Source organism: Mytilus californianus, unplaced genomic scaffold (assembly GCF_021869535.1).
Source record: "Mytilus californianus isolate M0D057914Y unplaced genomic scaffold, xbMytCali1.0.p SCAF_6, whole genome shotgun sequence".
Classification (NCBI taxonomy): Eukaryota; Metazoa; Mollusca; class Bivalvia; order Mytilida; family Mytilidae; genus Mytilus; species Mytilus californianus.
In genome coordinates this window covers 84,973,460-84,992,195 of record NW_026262712.1, presented here as the reverse complement: position 1 = coordinate 84,992,195, position 18,736 = coordinate 84,973,460, and the positions used below count along the sequence as shown (strand labels likewise).

Sequence of the window (18,736 nt, the reverse complement as noted above, 5' to 3'; positions counted from 1 at the left end):
GTTGTCTCTTTGACACATTCCCCATTTCCATTCTCAATTTTATTTTGGGCAGTGTTAGAAAGTGGTGAAAATTATAAAAAGGCTATCATTATCCATATGGGTCAGGAAATACTACCGGGAGTTACAATGATCTGAATTAGAAATCGACTAATCTTTTTTCCGAATTAGAATGTTAATTTTCCGGGTTGGTGTATGTCAGTGAAACGAAAGGCAAAACTAAACAAAACAAACGGTCGCAGATAAGACATTAACAACAATGTTCGTTGAATGTGATGAATATTTTCAACTTTTCTTATTGGCGTAGACACAGTCATATCATCGTAATTATAAATCTCTTACTTATCATTTTGTCTATATCAATGACCCACCACCATATATGCAGAAGCTGTTTGATGTTCATCAAATTTTTCTAATTTCGAGCCCTCATTCTGTGTTTTGAAACCCATATTACAAATCCCCTTTTGAAATATTATAAATTTTACATATATATTATCTTGGATATTGCCCACTACAGATTTTTCAGACCAGCTAACATTGCAAAAGATATATGCAAGCTTCGGGAAATACCTTAGACGAATTAGATTAGAGACAAAAATAAAGTATTATGAAAATTATGGAATTTGTTAAACAAAAAATGCAATTGGGGTATTATGAAATGGAATTACAATACTTTTTAGTGTGCAAAATTTTACTACAGTTTACAAAATAGATCTACTGAAAACTGATACCACAAAATCCCATGCGAATACGATCAAACAAATGAAATAGTTATACATATTTCATCCTTATACACACCCAATGAAATAAGCTTGAGTGTTTATTTAATTTTTCATCTTTATATGTTGTGCTCAAAATAGTATACCCCATAGCCATCATAGCTTAAAGAATTAGAGCTATGCAGAGGAAGGCAAACGTGGAAGTTTTAAATTTGATTTAAATTCAACCTAAAGGTGGCTCTAAATAATTTGGTCTGCTGTATAAAGGACATTTTATCAACGATAAAAATATAACACAAGAGATACATGTTTTATAAACTGATCTCTTAAGCATAAAAATTGTAACTGTGGCAACATTATTTTTTGTATTTGTCAGGAATATCTTTGGTGCGATATTTATTGGGATCACCACCATTTTGTCCATGTCTGTTAGCCTCTTGGTCTTTAGCGGAATCAGCAGCAAATTCATTGTATCCTTCGTCACTTACTTTCCCAATTATATTTTTCCCTTTTTGAAATGCAGTTTGATATGTCTCTCTTGCATCACTAAAACATAAGAAAAAAAAAAAATACAGATACAGTTTAAAAAAAAAAATTTTCTTACGTATTTTATATTCTTATTTTAATTGAGGTGGACTACTCATTATCGATTTTTTATAATATAAATAAATATCACAGATGAACAGGCCTTGCTAGATTAGCAATCATCAAACATCGTTGATTGCTGTCTGCCAAATTTGCTTTGGTTTATTGTTTAAGCATATAGACTTTAAATTCATTTTCTTCAACAAAATATGTGATCTTGATTTCAATAACTGCGAGTACTCTTCGATCGGGATGTTTTGTGTTTTTGGTTTTTGGTTTTTATGCTTAGTACCGGTCTGACAAGTGAAGCCCTTTCCAATGGGTTATTGTTGTTATTATGTTGTGTTGTTACACCACTGTCTAAGGTTAAAGGAAGGGTTAAGTGCTCATAAACATGTTAAACCCCGCCACATTGTTTATGCGCCTGTCCCAAGTCTGAGGACTGTAATTCAGTGACTGTCGTTGGTTGTTATCTGCCTCACTATTTTTCAGTTTGTTGTTGTTAGCATGAACCAGTCCGTTAGTTTTCCTCTTTTTTATTCACATTTCGTCCTTTTGAAGACTTTTATAGCTTTCTATACGGTATGGCTTTTGCTCATAGTTGAATGCCGTACAGTACCATACAGTTGTTTACATCCTCGTCCTTTGGTCTCTGGCGGATGGTTAACTCATTAATATTAACAATCATACTAAATCTCTATATTTTGATAAATATGATGTTTAAGGGAAACACTTATATAATTGTAGGTACATGGAATTGAAAAATATATATTTCCAACTAATAGAGTTATGATCTTTTTCTTATTCAGGTGAACATAATGTCGTTGGTTCATGTCTGTCATATTTATTTTTCGTAAACTGTTTTGTTATAAATTAGGCCTGTAGTGTTCTCAATTGAATTGTTTCATATTTTTCATGTCGGGGCCTTTTATAGTCGACTATACGTATGGGTTTTTCTCATTGAAGGCCGTATGGTTGCCTATAGTTGCTTACATCGACTTCATTTAAACTTTGGTGGATATAGTTGCCTCATTGACAATCATACTACATCTCCTTATTTTTATAATAATGACATTATTCTATTTCTCAATTATTAACACCATTCATATAGTCTTCTCCCTGTTTCGCATTTAACAAAATTCTCCAACGCAGAACTCATATCCACGCCGTTGTTAAACCGTGCATTGCAATACTTGCCTGGTGGGGTATTATATAGATTTTATCAGTGTTACTTTTATTGAAGTATTGAACCGAGTGGTTGAATGATCTATAATAGAGTTTTTGCGAAGGATCATTTTTCATATTTCACGAGGATATAGTTACCTGATATGCTTTGCCGCTGCTTTACCACCAGGACCATGTTGTGCTGCCTTGTAGTTGGCTTTTGCATGAAAGTACTTGTCTGCACCTTTTGCGCTTTTGTCATCCTTTACCATTTGTTTAGTGGCTGTTTTCATTTCCCTAATTATATATTGATATGTTATATATCTTATACGCAATTTTAGACATTATTTCAAGTTCTAGGCAACAGATATATTACACTCAATTTTTTCTCAGCGGTCACAAAGCTCGTCGTCGAAATCAACATTATTTTGAATCAGTAGTCCACAATTCCGACAATAACGTACAATACTCTTTGATGTTTTCAATAGGACTTCTTGTACTAGTGACAGTTTGACATGCCTTCAAAAAATGAGCGGCATGTCGACGTACTTTAAATATGCGTATTGTAATATATTGTAATATTAAAGGCTCTCTTCGAAAAAACAGGGAGTGGAATGCCCATTGATTAATTAAGGGGGACATCAAAAAATGATAAAATTAGTCCATTACATAATGCGATCTCGATCATTCTAAAGCTCATGTACAAACGTATATGTTAATTAATATAATCACTCGGTGTTGGAAGTTCAGTTTCGTCACTTTTCGTGCTTGTCATGAGAAGATATTTAAGGGGTTTCTATTGTTATCTCATAAAATCAAATAACGACATATTCCATCTCAACCTGAGAACGAGTTGCTCATTTTCTTCTAGCAATGTTTATCTGTTGTTAGATGTTGTACTTTTAATGCTATTTTTAAACGCAGAGTAAAAGTTTATATGTTTGGTGTAAAAATGTTAAGTCATTCATCTTCAAAACAAGATTTCAGAAGGTAATGGGAAATATCAGAGAATCATGATATTAATTTAAAGAAAAGAAGAAAACCCAACACATCTTTGATTAAGATTGAAAATGCAACTGATTAAAAGTCAAATTGAACTCTAAAATTCTTTATACACAAAACAAGTACACCACTGAAATATCTCAAAATGTCCGAATAGAGCCCGTTCTTAAACGCGCACTGGACATAATTTTTATATTTCTATTCAGACTTTCTACGTTTTATCAACCGTTAGTGAACAATTTTTGAAGGTTATGAATCCGTGGCTTCATTACATGTTTAATGCAAAGCAAATTGAATTAACATTTTTGTTTTGTTTAGAAACTACAGTTACTTGTGTGCGAAATAATTTTAATGAAAGCTTTCTGAAGGTATTTGATAGAACGCCCACATTCATGAGGGCGTGACAAATTTTCACTAATGTACAATCAGCTTTTCTGTCTGACGTGCGGTGCTGCTTGAACAGTGTAAATGACATTGTCATAGTTTTATGACATTGTCTAAGAATATAAAGAGACTATTTAACTATACTATTGTGACTGTGTCATCCTGATTCAAAACTTAATTGATTTAGAAAAAGTGCTTTGCAACCGCTGAGAAAAAGTTGATAGATATAAGAAGATGTGGTATGAGTGCCAATGAGACAACTCTCCATCCAAGTCAAAATTATAAAAGTAAACCATTATAGGTCACAGTACAGTCTTCAACACGGAGCCTTGGCTCACACCGAACAGTAAGCTATAAAGGGCCCCAAAAAATTACTAGTGTAAAACCATTCAAACGGGAAAAACAACGGTCTAATCTATATAAAAAACGAGAAACGAGAAACACTTATGAACAACATCAACAAACGACAACTACTGAACATCAGATTCCTGACTTAGGACAGGTGCAATCAAATGCAGCGGGTTTAAAAGTTTTAATGGTACCAAACCTTCACCCTTTTTCTGAAACAATAGTGTAACATCACAACATAGAAAGACACACTATAAAATTTCAACTGAAATAGCTTAACTCAATCAAAGGACATATTAAGGTGTAATACCACCAAATCATAGTACGTCACATCCGGCTGCATACGAAAATAGGTCTAAAAAATATTCCCTTGAATTTGACAGTTGTAGGTAATTGATCCTACATTTCATTGCAGTAAAACATTTCTGGGTCATAAACATATATCTTGGGTATTTCAAAGCACCATTATTTTTTTATTTGGGGTTTCTATAAAATATTTTGGAAACTTGAGGTTACATGGTTACTTAAGCTTGTACACAGGTTAAAAAAGGGGGAAAATTTGATTGGTTAACTTGCAGTGAGGGTTATTTTCTTATATGCAAAGAAATGTTATGTGAAATTTTTTCTATAGTACTGGACAGGATAAAACTTTACTCATGCCAAGTATTTCTTTATTTGAAACAAAGATAAATTCTGCACAATTTTTTGTAAAGTGCAAATTTAACAAAGACTAATAGGGGAAAATCAATGGTGGTATTACACCTAATATGGGAAGCTGTACATGCACTTTTAACCTTGTGAGTACTCTCATGTGTTAAAATTTCTTGCTATTTAAGTGAAATATTATAAATAATGAAATATTCTGAGTGGATTGAGTCTCCAAAACACATTTTATAAGAAAATTTCCTTGAAATAGGACTTTACCATGAATATTAGTTGACAGAACAAGCCATACTTAGAGTTTGGGTGAGCTTTTTCTCCTTATTTATTATATTCTGCTATACTAGAAATTTTTTCCTAAGAAATACTTTAATAAATATATAGTTTTAAGTAAATGAAATTATTTTTAAAGCAGTAACAACAAATTATTCACCAAAAGAGAAGCTTTTGATGTCCCTCTCTGGGATGCGGCGTAAATTTAAGTTTTACGTAAGGACTTATTGAAACCTCCTTGGAGACAGCAAACTTTTATACGGATAGTTCATTCAGCTTGAATACTTCAATTAATCATTTATTATAACATTTCTATCATAAATGAGTGGAAGTTACCCCAAAATTTTTATTTATTGGCCTAAAAAGTAGAAATTTTGAGGAAATGAGAGGTATAAATGGACCAAAAGAGACCTTATAAGGAAGACAAAGAGGTCCATTAGTACTATTTATCATCCTAAAGTCATCTTTTGTATCATATTCAACTGTTTTTAGGCAGATGAGATAAATATTTGATCATTTATTGGTCCACACTATATTCTATCATGATGCGGCTGGGTTTGGATTTTTAGAAGAAATTTTGCTCGAATCGCTGTAGATGTCGTCTAAAATTATACTAGATTTTTCTCAAATTATTGAACTGATTATGACAAAACTTGACAGGAATGCTTGAAATAACCAGTATTACAAAGGAAAAAAGTCACATTCAGTTTATTTAACAAAAAAGTCTTCTTTAGGTGTAATACCACCAAATCATAGTACGTCACATCCGGCTGCATACGAAAATAGGTCTAAAAAAATATTCCCTTGAATTTGAAAGTTGTAGGTAATTGATCCTACATTTCATTGCAGTAAAACATTTCTGGGTCATAAACATATATCTTGGGTATTTCAAAGCACCATTATTTTTTTATTTGGGGTTTCTATAAAATATTTTGGAAACTTGAGGTTACATGGTTACTAAAGCTTGTACACAGGTTAAAAAAGGGGGAAAATTTGATTGGTTAACTTGCAGTGAGGGTTATTTTCTTATATGCAATGAAATGTTATGTGAAATTTTTTCTATAGTACTGGACAGGATAAAACTTTACTCATGCCAAGTATTTCTTTATTTGAAACAAAGATAAATTCTGCACAATTTTTTGAAAAGTGCAAATTTAACAAAGACTAATAGGGGAAAATCAATGGTGGTATTACACCTAATATGGGAAGCTGTACATACACTTTTAACCTTGTGAGTACTCTCATGTGTTAAAATTTCTTGCTATTTAAGTGAAATATTATAAATAATGAAATATTCTGAGTGGATTGAGTCTCCAAAACACATTTTATAAGAAAATTTCCTTGAAATAGGACTTTACCATGAATATTAGTTGACAGAACAAGCCATACTTAGAGTTTTGGTGAGCTTTTTCTCCTTATTTATTATATTCTGCTATACTAGAAATTTTTTCCTAAGAAATACTTTAATAAATATATAGTTTTAAGTAAATGAAATTATTTTTAAAGCAGTAACAACAAATTATTCACCAAAAGAGAAGCTTTTGATGTCCCTCTCTGGGATGCGGCGTAAATTTAAGTTTTACGTAAGGACTTATTGAAACCTCCTTGGAGACAGCAAACTTTTATACGGATAGTTCATTCAGCTTGAATACTTCAATTAATCATTTATTATAACATTTCTATCATAAATGAGTGGAAGTTACCCCAAAATTTTTATTTATTGGCCTAAAAAGTAGAAATTTTGAGGAAATGAGAGGTATAAATGGACCAAAAGAGACCTTATAAGGAAGACAAAGAGGTCCATTAGTACTATTTATCATCCTAAAGTCATCTTTTGTATCATATTCAACTGTTTTTAGGCAGATGAGATAAATATTTGATCATTTATTGGTCCACACTATATTCTATCATGATGCGGCTGGGTTTGGATTTTTAGAAGAAATTTTGCTCGAATCGCTGTAGATGTCGTCTAAAATTATACTAGATTTTTCTCAAATTATTGAACTGATTATGACAAAACTTGACAGGAATGCTTGAAATAACCAGTATTACAAAGGAAAAAAGTCACATTCAGTTTATTTAACAAAAAAGTCTTCTTTAACACCATTGAACATACACTGAACAAATAAATTTGACCTATGACACAATGTAAATATAAAATAAATAAACTAAGGGAAGAATAATAAAAGTAACATGTTATATCGGTAAGAAATGTTAAACAATTAAAGAAAAACAATATGCTCGAGTATATTTGTGTGCTCATAGTAGAAGGACTATTATGAACAACCTAAATGCCTTATTTTGTTTCTGAAAATCTTTCTTCGCCTTAATCTTGTAATTGTTTGATAGATCTCTCTAATAGATTGGTAGCATTTACTCATATTGCAATAATGGAGGACAGTCGCCGATATTAGAATCTTGGACGGCATGATTTCTATGCCAGTATGTTAACTTCTATGAACTTGCATTCAGTAATGCCTAGTATTTTTTTTATACAGTATTACATTTGTTCTTTTATTGTTTTAATCGCATCTGTGATTGTTTTATCTATCACCACATTAGTGTAAACAATATATTTTTTTAGATATACATAAAAGTATTTGTACACTTACCGTTATCAGATTGTTACAAATATACGTGTATTATTGAACGATACTTTTATGATACGTTTTTATTCCATAAATCCAGATTCATCAACACTTACGTATATGTGTTGTGCATCTCTTTTGCGCCATTAACGTATCCTTTGACATACGTTTTTACTTCTTTCGCTTTTGTGTTAACATTATCAATGGCTCCACCAATTGCCCCTTTCACTTTATCAATTACGCTTGCTTTTGGCTTTTCTTGTTTCTGAACTGACTTTGTCGCTGATGAAGAAACGGACTGACTGGAACTAGAACTTCTACTACCACCCCACCAGCCACCGCCACTTTTACGATTTGTTTTTGAAGAACCAGATCTACTCAATGACTTTGATGAGTCGCTACTTCTAGAACTAGAAACGAGAACTTCCACCTCCTCCAAACCAGGCATGTGTGTCATCAGCCCAAACAACCAGGAGTACGACGAAGGTCAGTAATAGTGCACATTTCATGATTAAAATCTACTAAAAAATGGTTTTTAATTCAAGTATTACGTTTGTCAAAATATCATTGAAGTGAGTAATTACTAACATTCTTCAATCGCCAAAATAATGAATGAGGAAAAAATCACCTTTCTTAAAAGATATGGAATGCTTCGTAAACTTGTTTTAACTGTATTTATTTTTATGTGTATTTTTTTTTCGCAGGGCAGACTTTATAATTGCATTTCATACGTATTTATAAGTTTTGTTTGTTCATTTTCTGAAACTTTAATTTGGGTTTCAGTTTTTTGACAAAACAAATAATGACTTTACAGAAGAACCATGAAGCAAAGGTAAGCGCCAACAATGCTGAGGGTTATGAATTAGAATGACACGCAATACGCAATACTTTAGTTTTGAATTACTTTTATTCTACTGTAATATATTGGTTCAAGAAGCATTCCATTGCTAACCACAACTTCCTTGTCATATAAACTCCTGCATTCAAATTTAAAGAGCAATTATGGTAGTTTAGTCAGATGTTAGTAACTGTTATAGTATTAAATGAATTGTACTTCTATCTTTCATTATTCTGTATACCAATAATTGCTTAGCCTTACTGTACGGGCTATAGTGTTCATAAAATATTAAGGTTCTAGCTCCTGGATTGGAATGTTCCTGATAAATGGAAATGCATATCAACAATGTGAACGCATACTATTTATAAATGTTATCCATGATCATGTATACGACATCTTGAAATTAATTTCTTAAAAAAAGAAATTACGATAAGCTTCTTATACGATCAGACAAGTAACAGTCAGTGCACAAAACAAAACGCAGAAAACTAAAGATTGAGCAGCATCAATCCTGCACACTCCTACACAAAACACACTTCGAAGAAAACCTGTTTACCTTTTAACTTAGAAATATATACTTAGTGTAAGGACAATATTGGTCCTTTTAATATTCCAAGATTAAAAATATACTTACTCCTGCAGATATCTTCATAACAATAGTCGAACTTATAATTGTTCATATTTATAAAGACTCAGATCCGTGATATTTTGTGTATCCTGCTTATTTCCCTGTAAAATGTTTCTGAACGTGACAACGTTCCTGTATCTCTGGTTTAAACGCGCCCCTTTTCTTACGTAATTAAAGATATTGCAAAAAGCATGTTTGACATGATAAACAAAAATAAGTGTGTCTTACGTAACTGATATGTTTATTACTATATGTATAACAACTATTGTGGTTGTATTATTTAATCAACATTTATACAAATGCTTTCAAAAAAATGGTCCCGAAGGCGTTACAAATTGTGTTTTGAAATTTAGAACAAAATCATTTTCATTGTTCAAAACGAAAATTTCTTGATGGATGTTTTAGTTATACAAATGAAAGGTATGGAAAAATATGATAGATAATATGTGGTTTACTACTCGTAATTCGAAGGCTTGATGCTGGAAGGCCAGTTGATCTGACGGTCAATAATCCAAATTGAAAACACATGCGAAGGATTTAATTGTTTCTATGTAAAGTGCTTAATATAATTCACATCTTGGATGCATTAATTTGGAAAAAAATATTTAAAGTCTTCCAAATATCAAAGGAGAAGTGAAGATAACAATGGGATATTTAAACTCATTATTAGAAGACAAACTAACAATGCCTAAAAACGAAAAACGACCGAAAGACAAAAAAGTCTACACAACACACCGTAGATAGTGGAGTGACCAAGCCAACAAATTTTCAACTTTAATGGACCACCCTAACTGCAGGCTAAATTATGAATTTTCGTTTAGAGAAATGTTTAAACTTTAAATTTTGCATGGTCGTAGAATCGAAAAATGGTAAAATTTTAGGCCAAAGTTCCGAAGTTGAGTTTTTCCTTAGTGTAAAAAAAAAAATCACAAGGGGTTATAAAAAGTCAGGAAATAATATCTGAATTGTGAAATAGGCAAGATATTACTCCTTTAACGAAAGAATAAACAATAGCAGTTCACTTTCGAGTCAATTTGAAAAAAAATGTAATCACCAAATGCCAATTTTCAGGGAAATTCAGTTGGGCAACAATAAAAAGGCAAAGACAAAACAGGAAATGGCTTTCAATTGATATTTTGTACATTGCATGTACATTTAAAGATATATTTCTGGTTTTTACGTGGTTTCTAAAGAAAGATTCGAATCTATTTTGTTTTTGTTTAATTATATACCGGTTGCAAGCGGCAAATCTTTCACTAAGCAACTGAATAAAATGGTTTAAATGAAGTACTGATAGGTAAACATATATTTTTCTGTTGTGAACATTGAGATTGTATGGACTGGAATTTTGACATCAGCAGCCCACTATGAAATCCTCAGAAAGAGTTGCTGCAAGGTTCCTTTAAATGCAAAGTGCACAACATTTTCAGAAAACAGGGCTTCACATTGTTCCTCCCTGGGTTTAAACATTAAACATAGTCAAAGATGTAACCACCATGCATGAGTTCTATTGTAATATATGTATACGAAATAATTTTCCAATATTTCTGACTTTACATAATTTGTTCAGACATCGTTTTCGTCGTCGTCTTCTTCAGAAATCGCTTTGTGAGTAAGATGATTTCTACTTCCTTCAGACCCTCCACACGATCAACTACTTGGACAAGTCGAACTCCGTGTGTTGCATACACAACTTTTATTTCAAGCACTTTACCCTTGCATGTAAAACAAGGTCTTGAAGGAAATATGATGACATAGGTCCCTCGACGAAAACCGGTATGTGTTCTCAATTCTTAAAGCAAATGTATGATCTTTATAAACAGTAAAGAAATCGTCAATGCCTTTTGTGCTTTTGGATAAGACAAAACCTGAACTTCGACAGTCAAGGAACGCCGCCCATACTTTTGGTTCAATGCTTTTTATACAGTTTATGTTTCTCTGTCAATTGAAAAATGCTTTAAATAAAGGAGACATGAGAGCATCAGAGGGCAGCATTAAATCTGGGATACTACGTTTAAACTGTTCGCAAATAAGAATATGCTTCCTGTATTTCGAGCATAAACTCCAGAGTCAACACATATGTCATATAGCCCAGCTGAAGTCATTAACTTACTAACTGTTGTTATAAAAAAAAGATGAAAGCTCATGACATTCTCATATTCTTATAATGTGAGACTATAAAACGTCTGCCATAGACCATATTTCTTATTAGGCATCAGCATGCAATTGCTGGCCAAACATTTGCACATGATTTTGCTGAACATATCCAAACGTTATTTCATAGTGGTATATATAGTAAAATGTTGCTATGTTTGGTTTATGTGACTAGAGCATAAGGTAGAAACGTATATACAAATTTGCATTCTGATTGCCTTTTGTGAAAGCTGGTCCGAATTGGGGAAAATGTTTTCATTGTTTTCTGCAGAAATAGGTATTGGATCTAAGTTTTGTTTGAAATACGTTGGATAAATATCCAAGACTTGTCCGAAGTATCGATTTTTTCCTTAAAACAAACTGAATCTTCCCGTAAGCATAGGGAAAACAACGTCTATAAGTTGTTTTAGCTTGTCGATTGGTAAGCATGTCATAAGATTGTTATTAGAATCATCAAACGTCAAAGATCTGTCTAGTTCAAGTTAATTTTAAAGGAACTTATGATAGCTTTTGAAGTGTCTGTTTTCTACTGAAAGACAGCCATAAGTTTGGAGTGAAAAGTATTTTTACCATCAATTGTCCCAGCATTGATGTCAACATTAAAAGCTCCCGCTTATATTATATGAACACCTTCAAATGCAGCAATACCATAAGACAAATATGACATGTATGGATTTTGCCTATTTCCTAATTTCCTAAGCTAGTGAGATATTTCGTACTTCGGAGTATCATGCACGAAAGTCATGGGAATTTTGATTGCCATTTACATTATTTTTTTTCAAAACTGTAGTTGTAATGCCAATTTTAGCTGAAATGATATAAAAAAAATAGTTGCTTAATGTAACTATACATTCTGCTTTTGCTAAGACTTTAGACATCTTGTCGTCAGGAAGTTCAGAAGTAAATACCCTCACCATTGTAAGCTTAAACATCAACCAACTATCCACAACAACAACTTCTTAAGCAAGCAAGGAGTGTTGTATGGAAAATTAAATTGATATTTCAGATGTTGTTGGGTAAGTCCCATTTGCTGTTTCTAAGGACTACATTTAAGTAGGAACTATAGAAGCGGCTGCATGTAATGTTTGGTCTCTATTGCTAGTTAGTGTCTCAATTTCAGTTTTAATTTCTGTCAGTATTTATCCATATTTTACATGGTTAGCTGCCTGAAAGGCTTCCGAAATCAGTGAAATACCGAACCCAACATTTGATTCTCCCTGCCCTTTTTGTTTTCCGTATAACGATTGATTTTGCATAATGTTTTTCAAACTTACACGGTAGTTTGGCTGAATCGTACTTTTTTTTCAATTCATGAAGTAGGAAGCATCAGTATTGATCAGTATTTTACCAAAGGAAAAGACATGACAAAAGTCTTCAAGGATAACACAAAACAAGCAATGAGAAGCCTTCTCGTACATGTAAAGCATTCAACTCATCGTTAAATCTTCTTTCTTCGGATTGCTAAGTTGAAAAAAATAACAGAGCAAGCCATGTAGTAAAGGGCCTTGGTTTTAAACTCTTGTGAAAATGGAGTGACTTTATTTTTTAAAGTCGTTTAGATAATTTTATTATTTTTTGGAGCCCTTCGTCAGATTCAGTGAAACGTAGAAATTTGTCGCGTTTGTTGGTTGACCGTTATGGAATAACCGTTTCACAGATGATATCGGATATGTTCCTTATGTCGTAACTACAATACCCTTCCCTTTTCACGAATGTGACTTACCGAATTAGACTATTTACCGGATTTGTAATAACATAAGCAACACGACGGGTGCCACATGTGGCGCAGGATCTGCTTACCCTTCCGGAGCACCTGAGATCACCCCCAGTTTTTGGTGGGGTTCGTGTTGCTTAGTCTTCGGTTTTCTATGTTGTGTCATCTGTACTATTATTTATCTGTTTGTCTTTTTTTTTTGGCCATGGCGTTGTCAGTTTGTTTTCGATCTATGAGTTTGACTGTCCCTCTGGTGTCTTTCGTCCCTCTTTTGTACCAGTTGGGCTTGCAGAACATGCTACATGTAGCAGTCAAGTCAAAAGGCAAGGGCATTTATATGGTCAGAACAGAATAGGATATATAATAAAAATAAACTTGCGAAGATGTCAGCATTAGTGGACTACTATATACGTAGAGGTGTAATACCACCATTGATTTTCCCCTATTAGTCTTTGTTAAATTTGCACTTTTCAAAAAATTGTGCAGAATTTATCTTTGTTTCAAATAAAGAAATACTTGGCATGAGTAAAGTTTGATCCTGTCCAGTACTATAGAAAAAATTTCACATAACATTTCATTGCATATAAGAAAATAACCATCACTGGAAGTTAACCAATCAAATTTTCCCCCTTTTTTAACCTGTATACAAGCTTTAGTAACCATGTAACCTCAAGTTTCCAAAATATTCTATAGAAACCCCAAATAAAAAAATAATGGTGCTTTGAAATACCCAAGATATATGTTTATGACCCAGAAATGTTTTACTGCAATGAAATGTAGGATCAATTACCTACAACTGTCAAATTCAAGGGAATATTTTTTTTCGACCTATTTTCGTATGCAACCGGATGTGACGTACTATGATTTGGTGGTATTACACCTAAAGAAGACTTTTTTGTTAAATAAACTGAATGTGACTTTTTTCCTTTGTTATACTGGTTATTTCAAGCATTCCTGTCAAGTTTTGTCATAATCAGTTCAATAGTTTGAGAAAAATCTAGTATAATGTAAGACGACATCTGCAGCGATTTGAGCTAAATTTCTTCGAAAAATCCAAACCAAGCCGCATCATGATAGAATATAGTGTGGACCAATAAATGATCAAATATTTATCTCATCTGCCTACAAACAGTTGAATATGATACAAAAGATGACTTTAGGATGATAAATACTACCAATGGACCTCTTTGTCTTCCTTATAAGGTCTCTTCTGGTCCATTTATACCTCTCATTTCCTCAAAATTTCTACTTTATAGGCCAATAAATAAAAATTTTGGGGTAACTTTCACTCATTTATGATAGAAATGTTATAATAAATGATTAATTGAAGTATTCAAGCTGAATGAACTATCCGTATAAAAGTTTACTGTCTCCAAGGAGGTTTCAATAAGTCCTTACGCAAAACTTAAATTTACGCCGCGTTCCAGAGAGGGACATAAAAAGCTTCTCTTTTGGTGAATAATTTGTTGTTACTGCTTTAAAAATAATTTCATTTACTTAAAACTATATATTTATTAAAGTATTTCTTAGGAAAATTTTTTCTAGTATAGCAGAATATAAGAAAAAAGGAGAAAAAGCTCCCCAAAACTCTAAGTATGGCTTATTCTGTCAACTAATATTCATGGTAAAGTCCTATTTCAAGGAAATTTTCTCATAAAATGTGTTTTGGAGACTCAATCCACTCAGAATATTTCATTATTAGTAATATTTCACTTAAATAGCAAGAAATTTTAACACATGAGAGTACTCACAAGGTCAAAGGTGCATGTACAGCTTCCTATATTAGGTGTAATACCACCATTGATTTTCCCCTATTAGTCTTTGTTAAATTTGCACTTTTCAAAAAATTGTGCAGAATTTATCTTTGTTTCAAATAAAGAAATACTTGGCATGAGTAAAGTTTGATCCTGTCCAGTACTATAGAAAAAATTTCACATAACATTTCATTGCATATAAGAAAATAACCATCACTGGAAGTTAACCAATCAAATTTTCCCCCTTTTTTAACCTGTATACAAGCTTTAGTAACCATGTAACCTCAAGTTTCCAAAATATTCTATAGAAACCCCAAATAAAAAAATAATGGTGCTTTGAAATACCCAAGATATATGTTTATGACCCAGAAATGTTTTACTGCAATGAAATGTAGGATCAATTACCTACAACTGTCAAATTCAAGGGAATATTTTTTTTCGACCTATTTTCGTATGCAACCGGATGTGACGTACTATGATTTGGTGGTATTACACCTAAAGAAGACTTTTTTGTTAAATAAACTGAATGTGACTTTTTTCCTTTGTTATACTGGTTATTTCAAGCATTCCTGTCAAGTTTTGTCATAATCAGTTCAATAGTTTGAGAAAAATCTAGTATAATGTAAGACGACATCTGCAGCGATTTGAGCTAAATTTCTTCGAAAAATCCAAACCAAGCCGCATCATGATAGAATATAGTGTGGACCAATAAATGATCAAATATTTATCTCATCTGCCTACAAACAGTTGAATATGATACAAAAGATGACTTTAGGATGATAAATACTACCAATGGACCTCTTTGTCTTCCTTATAAGGTCTCTTCTGGTCCATTTATACCTCTCATTTCCTCAAAATTTCTACTTTATAGGCCAATAAATAAAAATTTTGGGGTAACTTTCACTCATTTATGATAGAAATGTTATAATAAATGATTAATTGAAGTATTCAAGCTGAATGAACTATCCGTATAAAAGTTTACTGTCTCCAAGGAGGTTTCAATAAGTCCTTACGCAAAACTTAAATTTACGCCGCGTTCCAGAGAGGGACATAAAAAGCTTCTCTTTTGGTGAATAATTTGTTGTTACTGCTTTAAAAATAATTTCATTTACTTAAAACTATATATTTATTAAAGTATTTCTTAGGAAAATTTTTTCTAGTATAGCAGAATATAAGAAAAAAGGAGAAAAAGCTCCCCAAAACTCTAAGTATGGCTTATTCTGTCAACTAATATTCATGGTAAAGTCCTATTTCAAGGAAATTTTCTCATAAAATGTGTTTTGGAGACTCAATCCACTCAGAATATTTCATTATTAGTAATATTTCACTTAAATAGCAAGAAATTTTAACACATGAGAGTACTCACAAGGTCAAAGGTGCATGTACAGCTTCCTATAAAGAAGACTTTTTTGTTAAATAAACTGAATGTGACTTTTTTCCTTTGTTATACTGGTTATTTCAAGCATTCCTGTCAAGTTTTGTCATAATCAGTTCAATAGTTTGAGAAAAATCTAGTATAATGTAAGACGACATCTGCAGCGATTTGAGCTAAATTTCTTCGAAAAATCCAAACCAAGCCGCATCATGATAGAATATAGTGTGGACCAATAAATGATCAAATATTTATCTCATCTGCCTACAAACAGTTGAATATGATACAAAAGATGACTTTAGGATGATAAATACTACCAATGGACCTCTTTGTCTTCCTTATAAGGTCTCTTCTGGTCCATTTATACCTCTCATTTCCTCAAAATTTCTACTTTATAGGCCAATAAATAAAAATTTTGGGGTAACTTTCACTCATTTATGATAGAAATGTTATAATAAATGATTAATTGAAGTATTCAAGCTGAATGAACTATCCGTATAAAAGTTTACTGTCTCCAAGGAGGTTTCAATAAGTCCTTACGCAAAACTTAAATTTACGCCGCGTTCCAGAGAGGGACATAAAAAGCTTCTCTTTTGGTGAATAATTTGTTGTTACTGCTTTAAAAATAATTTCATTTACTTAAAACTATATATTTATTAAAGTATTTCTTAGGAAAATTTTTTCTAGTATAGCAGAATATAAGAAAAAAGGAGAAAAAGCTCCCCAAAACTCTAAGTATGGCTTATTCTGTCAACTAATATTCATGGTAAAGTCCTATTTCAAGGAAATTTTCTCATAAAATGTGTTTTGGAGACTCAATCCACTCAGAATATTTCATTATTAGTAATATTTCACTTAAATAGCAAGAAATTTTAACACATGAGAGTACTCACAAGGTCAAAGGTGCATGTACAGCTTCCTATATTAGGTGTAATACCACCATTGATTTTCCCCTATTAGTCTTTGTTAAATTTGCACTTTTCAAAAAATTGTGCAGAATTTATCTTTGTTTCAAATAAAGAAATACTTGGCATGAGTAAAGTTTGATCCTGTCCAGTACTATAGAAAAAATTTCACATAACATTTCATTGCATATAAGAAAATAACCATCACTGGAAGTTAACCAATCAAATTTTCCCCCTTTTTTAACCTGTATACAAGCTTTAGTAACCATGTAACCTCAAGTTTCCAAAATATTCTATAGAAACCCCAAATAAAAAAATAATGGTGCTTTGAAATACCCAAGATATATGTTTATGACCCAGAAATGTTTTACTGCAATGAAATGTAGGATCAATTACCTACAACTGTCAAATTCAAGGGAATATTTTTTTTCGACCTATTTTCGTATGCAACCGGATGTGACGTACTATGATTTGGTGGTATTACACCTAAAGAAGACTTTTTTGTTAAATAAACTGAATGTGACTTTTTTCCTTTGTTATACTGGTTATTTCAAGCATTCCTGTCAAGTTTTGTCATAATCAGTTCAATAGTTTGAGAAAAATCTAGTATAATGTAAGACGACATCTGCAGCGATTTGAGCTAAATTTCTTCGAAAAATCCAAACCAAGCCGCATCATGATAGAATATAGTGTGGACCAATAAATGATCAAATATTTATCTCATCTGCCTACAAACAGTTGAATATGATACAAAAGATGACTTTAGGATGATAAATACTACCAATGGACCTCTTTGTCTTCCTTATAAGGTCTCTTCTGGTCCATTTATACCTCTCATTTCCTCAAAATTTCTACTTTATAGGCCAATAAATAAAAATTTTGGGGTAACTTTCACTCATTTATGATAGAAATGTTATAATAAATGATTAATTGAAGTATTCAAGCTGAATGAACTATCCGTATAAAAGTTTACTGTCTCCAAGGAGGTTTCAATAAGTCCTTACGCAAAACTTAAATTTACGCCGCGTTCCAGAGAGGGACATAAAAAGCTTCTCTTTTGGTGAATAATTTGTTGTTACTGCTTTAAAAATAATTTCATTTACTTAAAACTATATATTTATTAAAGTATTTCTTAGGAAATTTTTTTCTAGTATAGCAGAATATAAGAAAAAAGGAGAAAAAGCTCCCCAAAACTCTAAGTATGGCTTATTCTGTCAACTAATATTCATGGTAAAGTCCTATTTCAAGGAAATTTTCTCATAAAATGTGTTTTGGAGACTCAATCCACTCAGAATATTTCATTATTAGTAATATTTCACTTAAATAGCAAGAAATTTTAACACATGAGAGTACTCACAAGGTCAAAGGTGCATGTACAGCTTCCTATATTAGGTGTAATACCACCATTGATTTTCCCCTATTAGTCTTTGTTAAATTTGCACTTTTCAAAAAATTGTGCAGAATTTATCTTTGTTTCAAATAAAGAAATACTTGGCATGAGTAAAGTTTGATCCTGTCCAGTACTATAGAAAAAATTTCACATAACATTTCATTGCATATAAGAAAATAACCATCACTGGAAGTTAACCAATCAAATTTTCCCCCTTTTTTAACCTGTATACAAGCTTTAGTAACCATGTAACCTCAAATT

At 32.1% G+C, this 18,736-nt stretch overlaps 1 pseudogene; it reads right to left on the bottom strand.

Annotated features, from left to right (window-relative positions):
- Positions 1–976: 976 nt before the first annotated feature.
- Positions 977–8,235, bottom strand: LOC127706522 (uncharacterized; annotated as a pseudogene).
- Between the last annotated feature and the right edge of the window lie 10,501 nt (positions 8,236–18,736).